This window comes from Arvicola amphibius, chromosome X (assembly GCF_903992535.2).
Source record: "Arvicola amphibius chromosome X, mArvAmp1.2, whole genome shotgun sequence".
NCBI classification, from domain to species: Eukaryota; Metazoa; Chordata; class Mammalia; order Rodentia; family Cricetidae; genus Arvicola; species Arvicola amphibius.
The window spans coordinates 39,999,694-40,025,547 of record NC_052065.1 but is presented as its reverse complement, the minus strand read 5'-3'; the positions used below and the strand labels follow the sequence as shown (position 1 = coordinate 40,025,547).

General features: G+C 36.8%; 1 pseudogene; it reads right to left on the bottom strand.

Moving 5' to 3' along the window:
* Window positions 1-11,769, bottom strand: part of LOC121677020 — a 29,643-nt pseudogene extending 17,874 nt beyond the window's left edge.
* Window positions 11,770-25,854: the final 14,085 nt, after the last annotated feature.

Below are 25,854 nucleotides of genomic sequence, written 5' to 3'. Positions count from 1 at the left end.
TTGTGGTGCTACACAGATTACTAAATATGGGTTAAAGGAAGATGTGAGAATTAGCCAATAAGAAGCTGAAACTATGGGCCAGGCAGTGTTTTAAAAGAATACAGTTTCCGTGTAATTATTTTGGATAAAGCTAGCTGGGTGGCGGGATGCAGCCCCGCCGCTCCTTCTACACATACCAAAATTAAATCAAGATCATGTGAACAATTTTTCAGGGCTTGGTAACTTCTTCAATATAGCTTAGTTTAACTGCTTCTCTGTATCTTGTTGGCTGGTGTTTGATTGGCTTCTTGGCCAGGACACGCCCTTTAGTTTCTCCTCATTCTTCTTTATTGTACCTTCCTTCTTCTTTCAAATTTAGGTTTGTCCTTCTATTTAATCTCTTTTCCTACTAGCTCCAGCTTTTCCTTCTCCTGCCTGGCTATAAACACTAGCTCTTTATTAGACCTATCATGTGTTTTAGGGAGGTGAGATGAAACAAATGCAATGCATCTTTACATAATTAAACAAAAGCAGCATAAGAAAAAGTAACATACATTTACACAATTAACATTATATTCTGCAGCACAAAAAAATCTAACAAATTTGCCTAGTTAAAAAAGGATTCCAAACATTTCCCCCTTTTTGTCTAACAGAAAAATTTTTAACTTTAATATAGTTAAAGTTAATTTTAACATAGTTAACAATAGACAAAAAACAAATGTCAAATAAGGATCACATTCACAATTTCCAGTCCTTTTTTATTTGGCAGCTTCAAATAAAATACTCTATTATATATCCTATCTTGGTGAGTTCAAAGTTTTGCACCTAATTTACTTTCTCCAACAACTAAGGAAAACCACAGCTATAACAATCTAGATACTTCATTCATTCAATTCCCTACCTCTAGGATGTTAGTGCTTGCACTGCAGAAAGCATTTTCACCTAGCTTTTTATTTCTATTTATCCTGAAAAAATGCTGTCTAAGTTCTCTGTTGAATGGCAGAGACATTTTTTTTATTCATTTTACATGCCAACTGCAGTACTTCCTCCTATGCTTCCTTCCAACTTACTCAACTCCCCCTAACCTACCCCCTTATCCACTCCTTCAAAAAAGGTAAGGTCTTCCATGGGGAGTCAACAAAGCCTAGCGTATCACGTTGAGGCAGAACAAAACTTCCTCCCCCTGCATCAAGGCTGAGCAAAGAATCCCACCATAGGGAATGGGCTCCAAAAAGCTAGCTTGTGTACCAGGATAGATACTGATACCACTGCCAGGAGCCATTCAAATAGACCAGGCTAGACAAATGTCTTTCATATGCAGACAGCTAGTTGGGTCCTATGCAGACTCCACAGCTATAGGTATAGAGTTTTTAAGATCCCAGGAGATTGGTTCACCTGTGGCAGATACTCTTAAAGAAGCCATATCCATTGTTAGCTTCCTCAGGACCTAGATGAAATCATGCCTCATATTGAAACATCCAAAATGTACCAGGTTTTTTGTTTATTTCACCAGCCAGGAAGAGGGCATGTCTCCTAAGGATCCCTCCATTGCCAGTGCTCAACAAGATCCACATCACATCACCTTCTGTGATTGGTGGGGGCTTACTGCCTAGACCTCGATCCCTGTGAGAAGAATTAATATGATTACCACCAGGAGGGCCATCTAAATAGATAAACAGGTAACACTTTCCTCAAAGGTAAGTCTCCCCTTGGGCAATACGGATTTTTTCTTTTCTTGTGTTTTGAATATAAAGGTGTCCATCATAATTTCTTTCTTTCTTTATTGATTGTCTTTGTCTTTCCCATTGTCCTGAGGGGAGGGGAGAAATTTTAAGTTCAGAACGGGTAGCCATATAGGCATTTCCCCTCTGTTTGTGAAGCCATATCCATATCCTTAGCCCCGTGACAACAAATAATCTGGGCCCCTCCATTGGTTAGTGAGAGGATCCTTCCACCTAACCTTTAGGCAGGACCTCATTGGTAGGGATCCCCAATGTTTCTGGAATCTATATTGTTAATCTAATTTTTGAAAATTTAAAATGTTGATGGTTAATAACACCTTTTTGCAGTTGTAGATGGGGAGTCTTCTCCCCCTTTTGCTTATAAGACCCTCTTTGAGATATGGGGATATCTTTTGATAATTTCCTGTCCTGAGGGTTGTATGGGATCCCAGTGGTACTGGATATATTTCATCTCTGGAAGAGTTATTTAATGTTTTACTTATAAAACAGGGATCGTTGTCAATCTTGACCTGTTGTGGTAGTCCTATCATAGCAAAATATTGTAAGACGTCTTTTGGCAAGGCTGGCCTTTTCTCCTGAATGGGCAGTAAACTAACATGTCTTAGAGTGCATGTTTATGGTGAAAACATATATTTTAATTTGCGAAACAGAGGGTAACATGTTACATGTTTGGCCAGATGATATTGGGTCCTAACCCTCTTTGAGTTCACCCCTCTCCAGCCCTTGTAAAGGGGGGAAGGTATGGAAAAATGGTTGGCAAGTCTTATTTGTATGAATAATCCTCTTTAATTCTGGTATGGGGATCTGGGGGTATAGGTATTTGAGTCCTCTCCAGTTAACATGAGTTAAGTCATGCATTTGGGTAGCATTTTGTATGGGCAGAGTTGAGAACTCTATGAGAGAGGCCCATAAAACTATAGCATGTACAGCAGCATGCCCTTGGGGAAATGAGGCCAGGGAAGTTGGTGTCCTCTGAGATACTGAATACACATAGGGTTTGTTTTACCTCTAAGAGTGATCCAAGTATATCATCAAGGTGGAAATAAGATTATCTTCTAATCTGATATACGCATAGGGTAAGTGTGGGCAGCAGGTTCACCCATATAAGAGCTGTCTGAATAGAGGTTACAGGGTTTCTGGGAACTCATGTGTGGCAATTAATGCAAGAAATCATTTACTTATATTGAGCAGATTCTCCCACAAGGGGATAATTTTGGTAATCTTTGTCTTTGTCCTACCTGGAAGAAAACTACAAAAGGCGGCCCCAATTTTCCTGCCATTCTGAACAAACAGGGAATGCTTTAGAGCAGGGGCCTAGAAACAAAGACTAAGGGAACTCTCTAGTGTAGTTCTTCATGTGGCTGCACTAACTGGGACTCCGCAAAGTGGGTGTTCAAGGTCCCAGAAATCCCTCTAGGAGAGTCTTAATTGAGAACAATGTTCTGGCCAACCATTTTACATCTTTAATTTTGAATGGAATTATTAATTTAGAGGGATCTTTTCCACAGTGTTAGAGGAATGTGTCCCAGACTTTTATGATCATATCAGCTATTTGATTGACTAGAGAGTATATCCTGAGGGGTGTATCCATTATAGTGGTTGTGACTGCTGAACGATGGCAGCCAAGTCTGTTTTTTTCCTAATTATATCATGCTTTTGTTGTGGGACAATGGTCTTTTATCCTTTCACTTTTATTATTTTTAATAAAACATTGATTGGCCAGTAGAGATGCAGGAAGTATAGGTGGGACAATCAATCAGGCAGGAAGTAGACATGGGGCAATGAGAATTCTGGTAAGAGGGAAGTTTCAGTCTGTTATCATGACTCAGCCTCAGAGGAAGCAAGATGTGACTGCCTTGACAAAAAAGGTATCAAACCATGTGGCTAACACAAACAAAAATTATGGGCTAATTTAAGTTATAAGAGTTAATAAGAAGCCTGAGATACTAGGCCAATCATTTTATAATTAATATAGACCTCTGTTAATTCTTTGGGATTAAACAACTGCAGGACTGGGTAGGACAGAAACCTTCTGTTAAAAAATGGTGCCCAATGTGTGAACAACTGCATCTACATAAAGCCTGAGAGTGCTTGGGAAGTAATTTTAGACATAAAATAATAGAGTTAAGCATGGCGTGTTGATAGCAGCACTTTCTCAGGTGGGCTCTGCTTGCTAGAGGCAAATGCTCTCATTTAAGAGAGGCTTCCTGACTCAGCTTTAGCTGCAAAACCTTGCAGCTATTTTAAGAGGTTCTGCCATGAAACGCTTAAATGCTGTTGATGAAAAGCTAACTCCATGCATTTTAGTGGGGGCAGGGAGTTTACAATGCCATGAAATTGGGGCAATAAACATGGCTCTGGCCAGTACCTCTGCCATGAGGCTAGAAAGTCAGAAAAGCTAAGAAATGTGGTGGATCCGGTCGTCAAAGTCATGTCTCTAATCCTAGCCATATCACTAGCAAATTAAAATCTCAGGAGGTCAGAAAAGAGAAATATACAGAAAAGAGAGATTCAAATACAAAGAAAACCTCTAAATGGTTTACAGTGTGCTAAAAAATATGTAGGCTGGGAGAAAAAAAGAATAAAGTCCTTAAAATAAAAAAAGAAAGAGTGTAGTTGGGTGTGGTGGCATACACCTTTAATCCCAGAACTTGGGAGAAAGAAGCAGGCAGACCTCTGTGAGTTCAAATTGTAGTAGCACACATCTTTAATTCCAGTACTTGGGAATCAGAGGCAGAGAGATCTCTGTGAGTTCAAGATGTGGTGGTCCACAACATTAATCCCAGGATTTGGGAGGCAGAGGTAGGCAGATCTCTGTGAGTTCAAGGACAGCATGTTATACAGAGGGAGTTTCAGGACTGCCTAAGATACTCAAAAATTACTCTGTCTCAAAATGCCAAAAATTAAAAATAAAAATAAAAGAAATAGAGGTTAAAATAAAACCATGTAAAGATGAAAAATACACAGAGAGTTTGGATACTGTATGTTATTATGTACTCTTTGAGTTGTTTGATGACTGAGGAAGGAGTAAAAGCTGCCAGAAGACATTTGTTTACAAATGCTTCTGGATTAATCCAACATATAGATTTTGAAAATGTCTTGACTTCAAAATTTAAAGACAAAATGTATGTTACTTTGGAGAAGAAGTTTCACAGGAAATGAGAGTCTGTGAATTCATTCCAGATTAAGAAAAATCAGGTTGATCAAGGAAGAACCCCCTGAAAAATCTCTGATAAGAGCAGATGGCCCAGATATTTGAGTTCTCTGAGATGATCAAGCCTCACAGGATACTCCAGTAAGGACCGGATGAAAATTCTAAATTTTCCTTATGTCCCTGTAAGATTACCAGCACTTCCAGTCAGCAGGAAGTAGCCTGGAAAACTATGCCCACACTCCCAAAAAAATGGACTATGAATATTTTCTTCAGTTTAGAATATTTGTTACAAGTTGATATGGATAATGGTCAGGAGAAAAGCTAAATAAAAAATATTAGATTCAGAGTTCCTGTTTTTTTAAAGGGGGAGTGCTGTGGGACAAAAGTCTTTTACCCTGTCACTTGTATTATTTTTAATAAAACACTGATTGGCCAGTAGCCAGGCAGGAAGTATAGGTGGGGCAACCAGACAAGAAGTAGAGGCAGGGCAATGAGAATTCTGGTAAGAGGGAAGTTTCAGTCTGCTATCATGTCTTAGCCTCAGAGGAAGCAAGACATGACTGCCTTACCGAAAATAGTATCAAACCACATGGCTAACACATACAAAAATTATGGGCTAATATAAGTTATAAGAGTTAATAAGAAGCCTGAGATACTAGGCCCATTAGTTTATAATTATTGTAGACCTCTGTATTTCTTTGGAAGTGAATGACTGCAGGACTGTTGGGACAGAAACCTCAGTCAACAAGGCTTGGATTGGAATGTTAGGATAATATCTCACCAAAGAAGCCTGATGGAGCTCATTGGCAAATTCAGTGAGTGCCTGATGGCCATCAGAGGGTAAGGAAATGATACCATAAGGTTGTCCTGCTTTTAGGATATCATATAACACATCTAGGCTCCCAGTCTCTACAGTCAACCAGGGTCTTACCCAGTTCATTTCTCCCAGTATGTTTTGTAATGTTGATAAAGCAAGAGCCTCAAGCAGAATTATTCGGCATCCTTTCACTTTGGCTTGAGTGAGTGTTAACTGGGATCCCAGTATATGAAAAGGGGGGTACCTTTTGTATTTTCTTGGGGCTATTTAAACCCATATTATTGGAGGATATCAGCAATAGTAGTTTCCAGAGAGCTAGTCTTGATTCCTTCCTATGCTCAATGATTAGATCATCCATATAATTATATAGGAGAGTATTATCTTTGTCAAAATAAGAAAAAAGGATACTATACAAATATTGCTGGCAAAAGGCAGACTATTTGCTAATCTCTGTAGAACAGTCCATTCGAAAGGGGTTAACTGTGGAAATGGAAAAGGTAAATTTTTTGCAATCGTCCTCAAGAAGAAGAATTGAGAAGGAGCAATCTTTTAGATCTATTACAGTGAGGTAAAACTGGGAGGGGATTGCTGAGACCCAAGGTAATCCCTTTAAAGGGGCCCCTACTAGTTCCATACAGGCACTAATTGCTCGTAGGTCCTGTAAATTCTCTAGGTCCCATCAGGCTTATGTATCACAAACACAGGGCTGTTCCAGGGACTTATCAAGGGCCTTATATGTCCTCCTTTAAGCAGATTTCTGGTGATTTCTTTGAGAATCTTAAATTTAAGTTCAGTTAATGGCCACTCCTCCACTCATACTGGCTTACAAGGTACATACCTAATGAGGGGAACTCTGGGGGCAGTGGCCTCTGCCTTTTGGGGTGAATCCAGGTATTGGGGGTATGTCTGATAACACCTTGCTCAGTGTATTATCATAAAAGTCTAAATGGTCAGTGGCAATAATGGCATCCATTTTTCCTAACACATCTTGTCCCAGGAGATTTGCAGACAACCCCAGGAGAAACAGAGGCCTGAAATTTCCTTTATCTCCATCAGGGTCCACCCAAGTTATGGGGCTGGCCATTTCTTGGGACATAGACCTTCTCCCATGATTAGTGGACCAGTTATGAGATTCCAGCTGGTTGTGACTTTTTCCTTTATGAGGACTGTACTTTATGTCAGCTCCTGTATCTATCAAGCATTAGAATTGTTGCCCCCCAAATATCATAGTCACACTGGGTCAGAACCCCTCATTGGAATGGTTCAGTTAACTGAAGGGTCATCTTCCCTTCCTTTGGTTAAGGCTGGAAAGCACCCCCTATCTAGTTTAAAGGTTGATTTGCAATGGTTTTCCCTTTTATATCAAATTTGGAGTGGCATTCTGAGCCCCAATGGTACCCCGTGTGGCATCGCAGGTAGAGAAACATGCTCCAGGAAGGTTTGCAGCTAGTAATTACCCACCTACTGGGACATGGCCTTTTACACTATATACTTGGATGCTGCTGTGGAGTCTGCCCCTTCTCTCCTTCTCCCTGGTTCCCATTTGCTCATTTGGATTGTTTGGATCGCATCTCCATCCACTGTTCAAGCAAAGAATCCTGATTTGTAAGTTTTCCCCCTAAATAAAAAACTATCTCTCAGTTCTGAGCTAGTGTGGGATTTCTTTTAAGTGTCTGAACTCTCCACCATCACTTGGAGCCACATTGGTTTAAACTACACATCCTCCAGGCTGTGGACTTAATCCTTCCACAGCCTGGACAGATTTTCTTTTGCCTGAGTAGTTTTTTTAAAAAAATAAAATCCCCGTCAAAACGGAGTCTGCAGTGAGGCAGGTGGAGTGCAAGTAGAAGTGTTGTTTACCAACTGCTGCAATCCCCCCTGGGAGAGTCTTTGTTGTGTGACAGAGTCTGCAGCCTCTGGGTTTCTGTTCTCTGTGCATGGACACTGGGTTTTCTTGCTCCATGTATGAAATTAATTTAATTACATTTACTTTGTTGAGCAGCTCATATTTCCTATTTTTTTTTAAACAAGTACCAAGGTAGAAACTATAACAGCACAGGGCCAGTCCCAGACATGGTTGCATTGCTTCTAGTCACAACTTTAAAACATGGCCATCTTCTGGATGATAAATTGCTGTTAACCAAATCACATAATCAGGTAACAGGTTTATAATAATCACAGATTTCATTTCAATTGCTACATTTACTTCCTTTTTTGCCATTGCTATGGATGGCATTATGGGAAGCTTATATGACTATGTGAATACCTCAATTTATTGGTTACTAGGTTTCAGTTTTCAACTCCGTATTCTATCATTAAGGAAGAATATGGCACTAGTTGACAGGATTAATATAATCGAAAATCAGAAGTTGACAGGATTAATATAATCGAAAATCAGAGGTTATCTAAACAAGTGGATACTATGATAGGCAAAATTGACTCCATATCCAAGGTACTAGGAAAATGAAACAGTTTTTTGCTTATTATAATATTAAGCATGTAACAGGTATATCACACAATCATTCAGGTCAAGCAGTTATAGAAAGATCAAATTGAACTATAAAGGATATGTTAAACAAACAGAAAGGAATGGAAAATGCCACCAGAAATAGATTGCATAGTGCTTTTTTAACCTTGAATTTTTCTTAACGCTAATGAGACAGGGACAGCAGCAGCAGAAAGACATTGGATAATGGAAAAGTCTCCAAAATTAAATCAAGTGGTTTACTTCAAGGATGTGCTGACCTCACAGTGGAAGCCAGGAGATATGATGCGGTGGGGAAGGGGTTTTGCCTATGTTTTCACAGGAGAAGAAAAATTATGGATACTATCAAAATTAATAAAGGTTTTGTTTGAAGAAGATAAACCTCTTGGAAAGGAGAAATGACAGCTTATCCACAATGATGATAACCATACATGTGGTAAGAAATTCATATAGGATGAGGGTAGAGTTTTGTTCTTGTCTTTGTAGGAAAATATTCATCTTCAAAAAATTCAAGAGACCCTGGATATTTGAATACTGACAGTTGGAATAATAACTACCCAATAAGGATCATGAAGAAAACTGAATATATTCCATAAGTATAAATGTTGAGAATATACGTTTATACATAGAGAGAGCTGGTTTTGGAGTTGGACACTGTCTCAGCCCCTCTCTCATTCAAGTCTTTTGTTAAGAGAAAAGCCCAGAGTTTCTCATGTCAGGAGCCATGATATGGGACAGAAAGAAAAAAGAATTTTTTTTAAAAAAAATTACCTTTCCTCATATCTATTTTTGTCTTTATCATACCCTTCATTGAATATATATGTGTATGTATATGTCTATATAAATAATGCTTAAGTTTTCCACAATGAACAATGAATTTTCCTGCAGCAATCGTTGAAGTTTCCAGGAAGAAGATGGAGCCCCACAACAACAACTCCACCTGGTTGATATGACATCATGATATTGATAGTGCTACTACAAGACCTGTTTTGGGTACCAGCTGCACAAAATGGTTCCAGTTTGGTTAGCTGAAATGGTGCACATCTTTTACAACGTTCTGGCCAGACCTCCACAAAATACTATTTGCAATCATATCAGACATTAACTTTGAAACTTAACTATTATCTTACTTTCACGGGATCCCATGCAATGAAGGTGACTCCCATGACAGCTGGAAGTAATTCTAAAAGACGATGTACCCTCTCCCAGCAAAGTTTGTCCTCAGGGTTAGGGACATCATTTAAGAGTTGATAATAATTGGTATATGATTGAGGGTTGGGGGAAATTTTATAAGCTCAGGGATCTTTTTGTAAAAACAAGGGGGGGGGAACTGTCTGGGATAATAGATTGGTTTGTGAGTTATTATTTATAGACAATCACATTGGTATAGATTCTTGTATATGGGTACAAAGTTAAATTATATTGAATATTGTATGCATGCATGCTTCTACCTCTATTTAAAACATTTTTATATATTGATATATACTTATATTGCAGTGTAGATTTCTACCTCTGATCAAGATGCTTATACATTGTTTACATTTGGAGGTCATTGTCCTCATTTATTGCACAGTTGTTTATTGTCTTTAAGTTATATAGGTATTAAGAATTATAGTCATCTATGTTTGTCATACTTATAGTTAGACTAATCAGCTTCTTTAGATACATAGAAATTATATTCTGTATAGATAATCTTCAACCACTTCAAAGAGATGTGGAAAATGGCATTTAAATAACTTAGAGTTCTGTTGAAGTGAGACACAATTGCTCCAAGAAGCACTGATCTATTCCCAAGATAATGTTGAGCACCGAAGACATTCTTGGAGCTTATATTCTTGGCAAAACTGGCCTTTAGGCAAGGAACTGCCCATACCTCAACCACTGACAAAATACATAGTATCCAGAAATGGATAAGCAGGACTGTCGAATCTTGCCAAGACAGGGTAAGATGGTTATTTATTTATTTATTTATTTATTTATTTATTTATTTATTTATTTATTATGTGTGCAATATTCTGTCTGTGTGCATGCCTGCAGGCCAGAAGAGGGTACCAAACCTCATTACAGATGGTTGTGAGCCACCATGTGGTTGCTGGGAATTGAACTCAGGATCTTTGGAAGAGCAGGAAATGCTCTTAACCGCTGAGCAATCTCTCCAGCCCCGTAAGATGGTTTTGAAAAAAAAATTGCCTTTGAAAATAGTCTGTCAGTTATTCTAGGTCTTAGCCAAAGTTGGTTGCTTCAGTGTTTCAAATGTGACTTTGGGTGATTGTCCAGGTAGCCAGTCGTCTCTGTGATTTGTTGCATGATTTGGAAGTTGTTTAATTGCACTTCCTACTCACTCAGGTAACATTTTTCCCTTTATTGGATCTTCAATGGAGTTGAAGATCAGGTAAGTGTAGTTACTTTCCTCTCATGACTTGGCCAGTTATTTGTTATACAAGACATAAGAAAGTTAGAAAAGTATTTTGTTCTTATTGTATATAATTTTATATTAGGGTTTAGAACTCCCTTATTTAAACAAGAGGGGGAGGTTTGCAGAAGATTTACAACTAACCGCCTCTTACACTATATACCCTGTACGCTTCTGCAGAGTATGCCCCTTCTCTCTCCTCCCTGCTTGGTTCCTGTTTGCTCATTCGGATTGTTTGGATCCCATTTCCATCCCCGTTAAAGCATAGAATCCTGATTTGTAAGATTTCCCCTAAATAAATATTTATCTCTCAGTTCTGAGCTAGTGTGGGATTTAAGTGTCCAATCTCTCCACCATCAGAGACATAACTGTGTCTTATTGCCTTTTTGTGAGAACTCACTCTTAAAATGTCTCAGTTGACAACATAAGAAACATTTCCTGGGTGTTTGCTATTGCTGTCCCACTGCCAGGTCTTGAGTAATAGAAGAGGCTAGAGTTTGGGTTTGGGCCTGAAGGACCGCCACAAGATTCAGGTGGTATGTAATTGGATCTTCACATCTGTGATGCTACAACCCATTGACTCATGAACCCTTCCTTAGGGCCAGAACAAGTCATCCTAGTGTCTTGGTTCATATCTTCCCAGACTAGGAGCTTAGAAGACTGGTCTCTAAGCCTATTGGGGGCAATTTCCTCTTGAGGCTGATCTGCACATGGACAATAACGTCCAGAAGCATTTCCCCTGTTTTTTGCATTATGCCAGATATAGGTTATTCAGTGGGTCCCTTCTTTATTCTGGCCCAGGTCTCCAGGACTGCTTGTCTAACTTGGTCCCAATATAGAGCCACAGTTGCAGCTTGTTTGACCACAGTGGAAAAGCCTTCCCTCATACTAGTTGGCATTGGATAAATGATGGGAACTGGGGGGGTGGTTCTACTGCTCTATTGTACTCTGCCCTAGTTTAACAGGTCTCTTTAAAGAAGGCTGTCCAGTTAACATATTGGGATCTCCCCAGGGTAGCCTTAGCCAGATCAATACCTGTCCTTAGGGACACAAGGATGGTAGAACTACCTCCTGAAGGAGGTTCATGGCTCCAGGGTAGTTGGTGCCATCTTTGGGCACTGCCTTCCTCAATTCTTTCAGGTCCTTAGATTCCCAAGAATACCAGGCTAGGAGGATCATTCTAATATTAGCGGGGGATAACATTGACTGGGAAGGCGTTTTCAGTAAACCTTAGTCCTACAAGCCTCGGCATAAGTAGGGTTAGGATCCCCAGGAGGCTGTGCCCCATGTGAGAGTCCCACCTTTGCAGTTTCTCCCAGAGGCTGGTATATTCATTTCCTCCTAGCAAGAATGGAGCTCCCTTATTTGTCCCATTCCATTCTCCATTTTATTCTTTTCAGGGTGGCTGGGGCATAAGAGGGGGCTTTTGTCATAGACAATATCTACTTTCACTCTTGTATTTGCCTCTGCTGGCCTTATTCCTTCCCCCTGGGAACACTCCTCAGTAATTTGCACCTATTTGTGATCTTCCTCCTCAGCTGTCTCCTTTTCTCCTATGCTTTAGGTTAGGTGGTTACTTTGGATTCTTCAGACCACTCCCAATTTTGGCCTTTTCCTGCTCCTCCCCCCTCACCTCCCCACCCCCCCACCTGCTCTTCTAGCCAGTTGTTTATTTTCAGATTCTTTAGACTTCTCCTTGTCTCTGGCCTTTTCCTTAACCGTTGTTGGGGGAGGCAGAGCAGCGAGGTGAAAACATACCTTAAAAGCTATAATAGTTGGATAGAATCCCAATGGTAGGGGTATATTAAAGTGTTTTGCTTTTTTTTCTGGACAGAATTCCATGTGTCCCATGACAAATGATTCCCAGTGGGTACTCAGGGGAAACAGGGTAATTATATCCTCCCATGTCTGGATCACATTGTGCTCTTTACAATCCAAGGTCTCAGGAGAGTAGCATATATCTGAGAGCCTTAAGCACTGGGTTATTTTTGTGTAAAATTGTGTTACCAATTATGGGGTCCCACTCACCTTGACCAACCACTTATCCCTGAGACCAGGCATGCCCCTGTTCAGATGCCAGTTGACAGGCCTCTTTAGCCTTATTCCTTAGGGCAAGGTGATTGCACACTCCACCCATTATAAAAGCAACCCCACAAAGTAAAACATTCAGACGCATTAGGAAATCAAGTCAAAGCAGGAATTCAGTTTATTACTGTGAGGGTATGCTTATATAGGTTAAGTGACATCATAGGGGCTGAAGTGATGCAGGGGTACCTCCAGCCAATGAGAGACGGCCAAACCCTCCCTCTGGCTGTAGGGGCATCTATCTAGATTTTGCTATTTCACCCTCACTTGGTAGCTTTGAGACTGTCCTTCAAACTTGAGCCAGGCTTTTCTTTGTCCTAGTGGCCTCAAGGTACAGGCCCTGAGATAATTTTGGCTTTACAATGAAAGAAGAACTTTGAAATATCTAGTGTTTTAATTATTCTACTAAAGAAGTGACAAATGTCAATTGTATTTACACAATATTCACCAAAATTATATGACCTAATAATTCTCAAGCCAAAAATATCTGGTGTTTATTATAATTGATACAACACATTTATACATTTGTGTTTTTTCTTGGTTTACACAATATTTAATAGCATGGTATCAAACTTTTTTCATTTGTCTTCATGATCACATACCCTTCAATAATGTAATATCTTTACTCAGCCTTATCAGAGGTCTCCAAGTGGCAGTCACAGTGTTCCATCAGGATTCATTCTGGATGCTTATAGCAAACAAAATGATGTCTAAAGGTTAACAAATCAGCTCATACACATCTCCTTCTCATGTCTCTTTATTCTTCATGGACGGGCTCTGTGTGAGCCTTGTCAGTTTGGTTGCTCACCTTCCTGGACCTGGAGGGAGTTGGGAGGACCTTGGACTCAACATAGTGTAGAGAACCCTGATGGCTCTTTGGCCTGGAGAGGGAGGGAGTGGGGGTATGGGTGGAGGGGAGGGGAGGGAAGGGGGAGGAGGAGGGGAGGAAATGGCAATTTTTAATAAAAAATAAATAAACTGGAAAAAAATTATCTTTCAATATTCTCTCTTCCAGTGATCGATCTCTCTCTCTCTCTCTCTCTCTCTCTCTCTCTCTCTCTCTCTCTCTCTCTCTCTCTCTCTGTTCTCTCTCTCTGTTCTCTCTCATTCCACAAGGTTTCCAATTTATATACCCACATAGACACAAATAGCAATTCTCTGACAATACCACGATTCAGCTATGCATTTTTTAGGGACAAAATTACAGATAAGTTTGGAAAGGTTGGTTCCTGTGAGGTGACTTATGTCTCAGAGGGGACATGGCTGTGATGCTCCTGAGGAATATCTGAAAGGGGTAACTAGAGGAAAGGGCTATGATTTCTAAGAGGGGGTAAATGGAGCACATGTGTTCCGTACACTTATGCAATTAGTTAATATAGAAGTTTGTAATTTATAAATGTAGAAAAAAGGGAAGAAAACACAGCAGTGTTGTGTTTCCTTTAAGTACTTCTACTCTTGCAGTTGATGGGAACACAGCGTTTATGGTAGACATGACTACCAACGTAAGCTGCAGGAGAAAAATGGATGGTACTTGATTCACATTGGTATTTCTGTCAAATGCCAGATGACTAAAGGGAATCTCTTAGCTCTAGAGATAACATTTAAAGTAAGATCAAGGGAAAAGCTGTGGTAGTGTAAAATTCAGAGCCTAGTATTTCAAGCCACAGGCCAAGTGGCAGCTTTGTTCCCGCTGACTCCTGAGTGACATTTTTTTTTTATTTGGGACCTTTTCTAGAATTCAAGGCACCCGATATATATTCAAGATTATATAGTCAAATGAAAAGTCATCTAGTATAGTAGTACATTAGAGATTTATGTCCAATAATTGATTGATATACTCCTTTTTTTGTGAGCAAGTCCCATAAGGAGTACTATTGCTTCATAAGGGTTTTACAGAAATGACAGTGACTATTCAAAAGGCTGGTAACCCCAAATCCTTGTAAGGTGGGATTCCTCCAATGGAATGCATGATTCCTGTGAGTCATCCTAGAGATTTTGTCGAGCTACTCCCACTATATAATGCTGTGGATCCCAGCACAACTTTTTATTCACAAGCACTTTCATAACCAACCTCACCAACTTTCAAGTGTTTCTTTTCTTTTCTATGTGGTTAAATACTTCTACATTTTTACATCTCCTTTCTACTACGTCATTCCTATCTGACTCAATAATCAGAAGGGACACAAAAAGTAAGTGCTAGAAAATTACTGCATTATATTATGAACTCATAAGAATCAGCAATGGAAGAGTCATACTTTCAATAAACAGAAATCTGAGAATGTAAACTCGTCTATGAGAAAATACCATAAATACATTAGGATACTGGGAGAGGGATGGGCATTTTTCATCTTTCCAAATAGAAAAGTTACTGATCAAGGAAGAGTTATTTTCAAATATAAAACTCATTTCAGTACCAATTGTGTGAAAATTTTATATAAGTAATGTTTATAATTATACAGTTTAGTTCATATAGCTACAAAAGAAGTGAGTCATGCATGCTGGTTTATGTCTTTAATTCAAACATACAGAAGTCTGAGTCAGTAAGACTCCAAAAATGTTGAAGTCATTTTAAATTATGTAATCAAAACCAGCCAAAGAAATACAACAGAAAGACATTGTCTCAAAATATTCACAAAATCTGATGTTTAACTGAAAAATATGGAGGTTTAACATCTAAATAATATGTTATAAATATTAGGAAAAAGAAAAAACATTTTTGGTTTCTACACCTAGTTTCATTAGTACCCATACAAAAAAAAAATTACTTCAAAGTCAGAATTGGATGTATTACTGATAAAGAATATCCCTAGAATTGCTTAATCTTTGATACTATTTTTTTTTTTTTTGGTTTTTTGAGACAGGGTTTCTCTGCAGCTTTTTTTTTTTTTAAGAGCCTGTCCTGGAACTAGCTCTTGTAGACAAGGCTGGCCTCGAACTCACAGAGACCCACCTGCCTCTGCCTCCCGAGTGCTGGGATTAAAGGCGTGCGCCACCACCGCCCGGCTAATCTTTGATATTATTAAAACTTCCAATGATTTAGCCTGATATTCAAGGTGTTATGCAAGCAAACAAATAAACAAGCAAATTTTGAACACTGCAATAAGTCTTTTAGGAATTTTAGTATGTAGTATTGTTGAGTGTCTCTATCTTTATTTTTTTTCTCACTGAACTGACCTTGAACCTAACTATGTAGCTTCACTGGACCTCAAATACATAATTTTCTTGCTTCATGCCCTGAATTCTGGGATAATATATATGGACCACTACGTCTAATTTTAAGTAATTTTCTGTATTTACCTTTGATTATCTTCATTCTTTTTTTCGATAAGTTAATATGGAAATAAGTAGTATGATAATTTTAATTAGAGTGATGAAAAATTTCCTTTCAAAACAATGATATTCATCTGCATACTTTCCCCAAATTACCATGAAAAATAGTTTCATTTCTTACACAATGATATTTTTATGCTAGACAGTGGTGGCACACACCTTTAATCCCAGTACTCAGAAGACGGAGACAAGCAAATCTCTCAGTTTGAGGCCAGCATGGTCTATAGTGTGAGTTCCAGGATGTCCAGGGCTACACAGAGAAACCCTATTTCAAAAAAAGTATTATCATCATCATAACAATAATCTTATGTATTTTGCAAAATGATGCATTTTACATACTAAAACATCATTCGAAATAAAAATATTAAAAACATCCAATATGTACTTAAATATTTTTAACTCCTCTCACAACCTCATGAATTCTATTAAGTACAGAAATATGTTAAAATTCAATTAATAGCTAATAGACAACATGCAAGAGAAACCCATCTGTATCAAGAACCAAATAGTACTTTCTGTCTCACACATTCCCACTACTTTGCCTTACTACAATTGCAAAGACAAGTTACTGATTTCAATCCAAGAAATAAATTTCATGTACTCTGACACTTGACTTCACCTTGTCCTTGCAAATTATTTTAGTATCATTTTTCATAATCATTCCATCTGAGTATTATTATGCTATATGTATGCATATATAATCTTTCTGTATATGTCTGTATCTTTTTATTATTTATTTGAGAGTTTTAAATTTGGGTCATATTCATCTCCTTTCCCCAACTCTTCCCAGATCTATACCTTTCCAAACATAGTCTTCAGAACAAATTTTCATTTTATTTTAAATAGCATTCGTTGGTGCTCATTATGGCAGCTAGATATAAGAGAGCTGAGACTATATGAATTTTGTAAACGGGTTTTTGAACATTTAACAAGATTTTGCCATAGACACTCAGCAAACTTCTATTGTTTCCATTTTAGTTGGTACATGGAAATCAGAGAAATTAGCAAAAAATGGAACCTAGAGATGCAAAATGACTATCAACAGGAAAGAAAAACACCAAATAGAAGATAGTAGAAGAAAAAGAGGAACCACAGTGTTAGCGGTAAGCATAATATGACATGGAGCAAAAGAAAGTAAATAATCAACAATACTGACTATAATTTTAATATATTTTGAAAACATCTAGATTTGTGGTGCAGCATTTACCAGCACAAAACAGAGTACCAGAGGATATGAGTTTTCTTCTCCTGGTGTCCACAAGCACCCACATATTCACCATTGTGGATGCAAACAAACACAAAAATAGGCACACACAAATAGATGTGAAAAATAAAAGTAAAAGTGATAAGAGGCTTCCAGAAGATTTATGTTTTAAGAAGCTGAGTTTATAGTTGGCTATTTTCCAAAATAAAAAATATTTTAAAGGAATTGAGGAATGTTCTCAGTGAGAAGGAAGGTTAAAGTTTAAATAAACTGGGGAAGCATTAGAACCATCATAGGTACTGACTAAAGTGAAGGATACAGTAGGACGATTATCTTAGAAGAGTAAAATTGGGGCAACAGCAGAAAAAAATGCTAGAAACCTATCAATAGTTAATTGGAACTGTATTTTACTTAAATAGAAATTTGAAAAAGTGAGAAATGAGAATTACAAGTTAAACTCAAATACTGTTCTTAGAGAGATGTGGCTTTAGTAAAACCAATAAATGAAGAAAATTCATCAATTCATTGCTTCAAGGTGAAGCTCCATTTGATGGATTACACATATTAGAAATACTTTCTCTAAGATTCTAATGATTAACTGTCACCATCAAACTTCCAATGATACTTTTTACAATTATACCTGTCTGGGAGATGAAGAACTATCACTTCAGCTTAATAGTTACTTTATCTCTCTGACACTTAAAAGTAAATTTGGACATATATAATGGAAGAGTTGCATATCTCTAAAATATTGAAGTAAGTATATCTTGTATCCTGATTTTTCTCTTACTTATGATAAAGGAGCTAATAGGACAAAATAATTAAACAGGGAGGAAAGACATTTACCTACATTGTTAACAGCAATTTTCATGTATTTAGGTTATGCAATTTTTAAATAGACATGAACCATGAATAAGATATTATTTTCCCTAAACTTCAATGAAATTCAATTCTCTTTGTAAAGTAATATGCAACTGGAGGGCAGAAGTGTCTAGTCTGTTGAATTTCACAATCCAACTTCTTTGCCAAAGGAAAATGGTTCAGAGAAATATATAATAGTGATCAGGAATCTGCTTATTGTGCTCATGAAAATATTTGCTTAAGTGGTAGCTTTGGTCTGTTTCCTCCATTCATTGTTTATCTACTAAAGAACTTAATTAAAAATACCACATTATAATATTTCAAGAAGTATTCAGAATTTAAATGAAAAATTTTAAAGGATTACCTGCTACAACCTTCTTTTGGGGGGAATGATTTCTTTCTTTTTTTTCATTATTCTTTCATACATTACATTCCAAACACAGTTTCCTCTTCCTCCACTCCTCTTAGCCTTGACCCACCTTTACTCTCTTCAAATCTATGTCTCCTCTGTTCCCCTTCAGAAAACAACAGGCTCCAGTAATATCAAACTGAAAACTGCTTAATAAGTTAGAAGAAAACTAGTCACAAACTATGACATCAAGGCAGAATGAGGAAAACTAGTAGGAATACAAGGGTCCCAATAGTAGGCAAATGAGTCAGAGACAGTCCCATTCCCACTGTTAGGAGGTCCCCCAAACTCCAAGCTAAACAACTGCAGTGGGTATGCAGCGGACCTAGCACAGACCCATGCAGGCTCTGTGATTGCTGCTTCAGACTCTACAAGTTCCTATAAGCCTTGCTTACTTGATTCTGAGGGCCCTATTGTCAGGATGTCTTCAACCCCTCAGGCTCCAACATGTCTTGGCTCCCTCTTCTGGGGAATACCCCAGGCTCTCCAATTTAGTCTCTGTCTCTCTCTCTCTCTCTCTCTCTCTCTCTCTCTCTCTCTCTCTCTCTCTCTCTCTCTGTTTTCTAATGTTTGGCTATGTGTCTGTGTATCTGCTCTCATCAGCTGTCAGAGTCTCTTTGATGAGAATTTGGCTAGGCACTGATCTTTAGTATAGCAGAATATCATTAGGAATCTTATTATTATTATTTTTATTCAAAAATCTTTCTTTCCTGCAAATTGTGCTGGAGAAATGGAGTTGAAGAACCTTTAAACTGAGCAACCAATGACTAGTCTAATTTGAGACCCAGGCCAGGATAGGGAGCCCATGCTTGATAGTGTTTGGATGACAGAAATCAGAGGAGGGATAACATAGTGACAGAAGATAGAAAAAACATCAATACAAATTTCTGTTTTAAATTAGCTGTAGTTTTTCATGCATTTATTAGAATTAAGATTAAATTTTCAAATTACTGCTTCCAATGATACAACATGGTTATCCTCTGAAGGTTACTCTCAATATTGACGAGTATGTAATTGGAAAAACAAAATTCTAATTTTCAGCAAGTTAGCAAAAATCTCACCTTAATTACATGAAAAATTGGGTATGTCTGTAATGCTTGACTCATATTTTTTAAACAAATCTGGGATAGCAAGATGACTTATTGTGTAAGAAAAATTGCTGCAAAAAAATCTATGATCTGAGTTATAGTGTATAACCTACATTGTGGAAGGAGAGAAAAGACACCTGAAACTTGTTTTCTGACTCCATATGTGTGCTGTTGTGCACACAGAAATATACTCAAAAACAAATGAAAGTGTTAGTAAATTAATTAATGGAAATATATTTGGGGTTCCAAACATTTATACTCTTAGAAAAAAAAGAATAAAATTGAAATTAACATAATCTAGCACAGAATTTTCTAGTTCCATCTTTTTGAAATTGGCAATGACAATTGAATGTAATTTTAATAGACTTCATCGCAGAACACTTAATTGCTAAAAGTTATAGAGAAGATGAAAACTTTCACCAATATAACTATCTTAAAAAGTTAATTAGGAGATGTAATCTAAACCTAAGAGAAGCACATGCCTTCTGTTATTGTAAAATAGCCACAGGAAATAAAGATGAGTGCAGATATTGTAGATTCATTAGGATTATTAACAGGAATGTTCCTCTTTAATATCTTTTCTCCTGTAGATTAGAATAAATTACGTCTTTAAAGTAAAATGAAGAATGGGAATACAAATAATTAAATTTAGTTCAAAATAGAAAGCACTCTATTTTGCATGTGATGTTTTGTTTTCTTTGTCAGTTTCACTGTATATGAGATACTTATAAAAAAGTAGTAAACACACACACACACACACACACAAGCCATTACACAACAGTATCCTGTATATAAACTTTTGTATTAACTGTATCTCTTTTGATCTCCAAGGCAATTGGAAATCAAGTTAGTAACAAAAACAATTCTAAATGAGAACTAATTTAAATATATGCTTAAGACAGTTCTTTAACTGTACATTATTTTATCAATTTTGAGTGCGTTAACAAATGCACTTTCCCATCTCCAAGTAATTCCATTTAATTTCATATAAGGATTAGGAGTTACTTCATTCATTATATTAGAACTTTAGAATATACACATTCACACTTAATTTTGTTGCACTACTACAATTTCTTAGCAAACCTTTAATGCAGAAAGTCAGTGGCTTTGAGTTTTCTTGATCTGAATATAAATACATAAACAAGAAAAAATATTTTGAGTTACAAATACATAGGAATAGCAGACATTGGAATCTAAAAGTTTTAAGGCACAAAGAAAATGTTAGTAGGAAATAATTCTCCATTTCATTTGCTATAGAAAAGTGATTCCTTGTAGTTGAAATTTCCAAGATCATTGAAAACCATCTCTTTCTTAGGTTTGAACAAAAGGAACACATTATTGGGAGATTGAAAAAAAAAGGAATGAAACATGGCTCAGAAGGTATTCTTATTGGAATGGCACCTTTAGATGCATTAACATCTTTCATGTGTTCAACTCCTATTAGTTTTATTTTCTTCTATGGTCTTAGCATCTAACCAAATCAGGTCAATTTGAAGGATTCCTTCTTGCCACACTCTACATTTCCTTCTATACCTATTTTTTAAACTAGTATTGCAAAGCTTTGAAGCAAGATTCTTTTTTTGCTGCTTGTAATTTTATATTTATTATCTGTTCCCATTGTATGTAGTTGTATTTGGTTTTGAATCTGTCTTATTTAGATAAAAGGGGGAGATGATGGGGAAGCTGACCAATCCCTTGTCTGAGGGGCGTGACCCCTTCGGGGTACAAAATACCTTTAAAAGATCTGTGTTTTGTTTGTTTTGCCTTCTTGGTTCCCTACTCTTTGCTGGAACTCTGGCTCTGTAAGTTTTTCCCATTTTCTCCTTTTATTAAAGCTGAGTATTTCATATAAGGCTAGTTTGGTTATTTCCCATTGCTGGCCGACCATGCCCGCTACAACACTTTCTACTCTTTTAGCTCAAGTGTCCCTCAATGCCAGGTACATCTTATAATAAGTCAATACCTTTAACACATCTGAATGACTTCCTTTCTTACTTGCTTCCTGCCTTAACCTCTTGAGTAAATATGCCCATAATTCACCCAAGACCATGCAAAACTGCGAAACACTTGGCATTCTAAACTCCCTCAGGGACAATAAATAATTTTCATCTCCTTCCAGAAGATAAACAAATCAATAAATATTTTAGGGATGTTCATATTATCCATAAATTAAGAACATTTTTGTTACCAATAACATTGAAGCAAGATTCTTATTCTTTATGAAATTCTACATTCTAAACCTCCTGAAGCAGAATTTATGAGCTATCTGAACTCTCATTGAGTAATCCCAGGATACAGAGCTTCAAGATAATGCTTTAAAATTATACTATTCATCTTTGTGAGCCTGAATGTAGCAATGACCTCATTACAAAATGAAGATAACAAACATCTTTTGCAAGCACTGACAACATTATTATTTAGATTACCAACAGTGTTTATGTTTCTTTGCTACAAATTTCCCATTCAGTATAGTACTGTGTAAGATCAAAGAGTGGATAATTTTGTTCATTGTGGTAGAAATAATTTTAAGTCCTCTGGAGTGCATTACCTGTTTCCAAATGAAATTATTTCAAGTGTTTATAGTCACAGGCCAGTACATGGGAACAGGCTTAGATAGCCTCTGTAAGTGTCTTAAACATTTTTTGTTTCTTTTTATGACAAAACAGACACACCTGAGGATTCATCTTTAAATGTGAATTTTTGTGGTGATGTAGTAAAATGCAAAGTTATGGGTAGTTGAAGATATAGGTTAAGAATAAGTTGGAACACTCAAGAGTAAGAGAAAACTTTTAACCTAATTCTCAAAAAAACTGTTTTCATCTGGAAGAAACTAAGAAGACACTTTTAATATCTCTCCAAACACTGCTGTTGGAATATAGTCATATGTTGCATAATTATGTTTCTGTTAATAGTGGGCTTCACAAACAATAATTGCCTCATGGGTCCAAAAGAGAAGCTGAAGAATCCCCATTTGCTGCTGATGTACTAACCATAATGATGCAGCACCATAACACATTGCATGCTTGGTTTTGGTAAAGCTAATGGGAAGAAATCTGTCATCCTACCAATGAAATAAAAGTATAGCACATATAAACCCACATACACACACACACACACATACATGCACACACATATATAGTGCTTAATAATGATAATAAGCTTCTATGCCATTGCATTATATGCTTTTTATATTATACTGTTATTATTATATTTGTGTACTCCTGTCTGAAATATGCTTACTTCACTATTTAGCTAGAAGAAGCAGTTTTGTGTTTTCTGTACCTTTCCACTGTATTAGAAAAAATATAAAATGAAATTTTTATTGCATCTTGATGTATCTAATACACTCTAAAATGTCCACAGGATGAAATACCTTAATAATCCATCCATCAAAATATTATTACCAAGTTTCACCTGCAACATTTGAAAGATGCTGTCTTTTTTCCAGTGCATATTTCCAGTTTCTTTATGAAAAATCAGGTGTGTCTGGTTCTTCAATTCCATTAACCAACATGTCTGTTATTGTAATAATACCATGCAGTTTTTATTATTATAACTCTCTAGTACAATTTGTGACTTGGGATGGTATTGATTTTAGAAGTTTTTTTTTTTTAATTTTCAGGAGTGCTATAGCTATTCTGAGGTTGTTTGTTTGTTTTGTGTATGTAGAAGCACAATAAGCACAATATGTAATTAAAAATTGTCCTTTCAAATTTGAAGAGTAGTGTTGGAATTTTGACACATGTTACATTGAATCTTTTAATTTCTTCTTGGTAAGATGTACATTTTTCCTATACTAACCCCATTGATTACCTCTAGCTCATTCTTAAGGGGTGGGTGGACAAAATTCACATTGATATATCACATAGTGTTTTCATAACACAGGCCTTGTTTATGTAAACATATTGTTGAGACTTCATTGGTCACACTTCCATATTATGTCTAGAAAACCCCTGTTAGCAGCACGTTTCATGGTCTTTTTGTTCTTAGAATATGTCTCCCTTCTCTTATGTGACATTCCCTAAACTTTGGGTGTAGGAGTTGTCCTGTCCTTATCAGTAAGGTCTAGGCATCCCACTGTCATTTATTCTCTGAATTTTAGCTGTTAAAGACCACTGTAAGAGCCACCATCTGTTAGAAATAAAAGCTTGTTTACTGAACTGTGGGGTCAAGGGTATTTATGATGCAGTAAGAAATAATATTGGCTTAGTAAAATGTCAGTAATAGCTTCTGTAGGATCTGTCTCTTTAAGTCACTCATAGTTGGCTGGTTATTTTAGTACAGGGGATGAATTTTCTCCTATTTAATCAGACTCAAATCCTAGTATATAGCTATTTGTTAGCCCCCAAGGCAAAAATTCCAGTATTGTGTTATTGTGGATTGCTTAGCGTGCTTACCATTGCTGTGATTCACAGACTTTACAATTGAGTAGGACGTTTGATCATTTTCCCCATTAAAATTTGAATAGCTGGATTTGGTATTTTGAGAGCTATCCTAAGTGAGGAGGAGGCTTCTAGGCAAGTTCCAGCTCTATTTCTCCTGTTCCTGTGTCCAATATAAGAAGTATGTTGTGTCTTCAGCAATAAATTCTTTTTTTTCAGTTTATTTATTTTTTATTAAAAATTGCCATCTCCTCCCCTCCTCCTCCCCCTTCCCTCCCCTCCCCTCCACCCATAACCCCACTCCCTCCCTCTCCAGGCCAAAGAGCCATCAGGGTTCTCTACACTATGTTGAGTCCAAGGTCCTCCCAACTCCCTCCAGGTCCAGGAAGGTGCATGTACAGCAATAAATTCTTATGTTCAATTGTGCTTTGGTCTTGTTTTAACTATCAAGGATGAAATAAGCCAATTCATTTTTTCACAAAGAGACAAAAATTCTATATGATTTATAGAGTTATTCTGAATTAAAAATTCATCGTTTTTAGTCCCAGAAAAATTATGATAATATACTATGTTCCTAAGAAGGAAAAATAAATTAGGTAGTTATGGATGAATGGGTGTGAAGGGTAGGACTAGAATGGGAGGATAGAATAGGGGAAGGGAAGATAGAAGTAAGGGATGAAACATAGAAAAATAAGGTAAAAGTAAAGGACATTTGAAGAGTTTTATGACAACCTAATGTAATAGATGCTTCCTAAAATATATTCTTATATAAAAGTGATCTAAATAAAATCAACAAATAATGTGGATATAGAATCTTATCTCTTTTCATTCATCAAGGCTTCTTGAAGTATATAGATAAAGATATAGATAAAGATATAGATAAAGATATAGATATAAAGATGATATAGCTATAGATATAGATATAGATATAGATATAGATATAAAGATGATATAGATATAGATATAGATATAGATATAGATATAGATATAGATATAGATATAGATACAGATATAGATATAGATGATATAGAGATAGAGATAGAGGTAGAGGTAGAGGTAGAGGTATAGATATACATATACATATACATATAGATATACATATAGATATAGAGACAGAGATAGAGATAGAGATAGGGATAGGGATAGGGATAGGGATAGGGATAGAGATAGAGATAGAGATAGAGATGAGATAGAGATAGAGATAGAGATAGAGATAGAGATAGAGATAGAGATAGAGATAGATAGAGATAGAGATAGAGATAGAGATAGAGAGATATAGATATAGATGATATAGATAGATATAGATATAGATATAGATATAGAGATAGAGATAGAGATAGAGATAGAGATAGAGATAGAGATAGGGATAGGGATAGGGATAGGGATAGGGATAGGGATAGAGATAGAGATAGAGATAGAGATAGAGATAGAGATGTGATATAGATATAGATGATAGAGGTAGAGAGAGAGAGAGAGAGATAGAGATAGAGAATTAGTTATGCCAGCACCATTTGTTAAATATACTTTCTTTTTTCCATTTTATATTTTTTCCTACTTTGTCAAAAATGAGGGGTTGTAGGTATGTGGATTAATATCAGGGTCTTTGAAATCAACATGTAGAATAATGAAATTAAATCTACATCTATCACTATGCACAAAACTCAAGTCCAAATAGATCAAAGACCTCAACATAAAACCAACCACACTGAACCTCATAGAAGAAAAAGTGGGAAGTACACTTGAACCCATTGGCACAGGAGACCACTTTCTAAATATAACCCCAGTATCATAGATACTGAAACAGTTAATAAATGGAACCTTCTGAAACTGAAAACTTCTATAAATCAAAGTGATGGGGTAAATCATAAACAATCCCACACCAGTTTGGAATTATGATTAATTGAA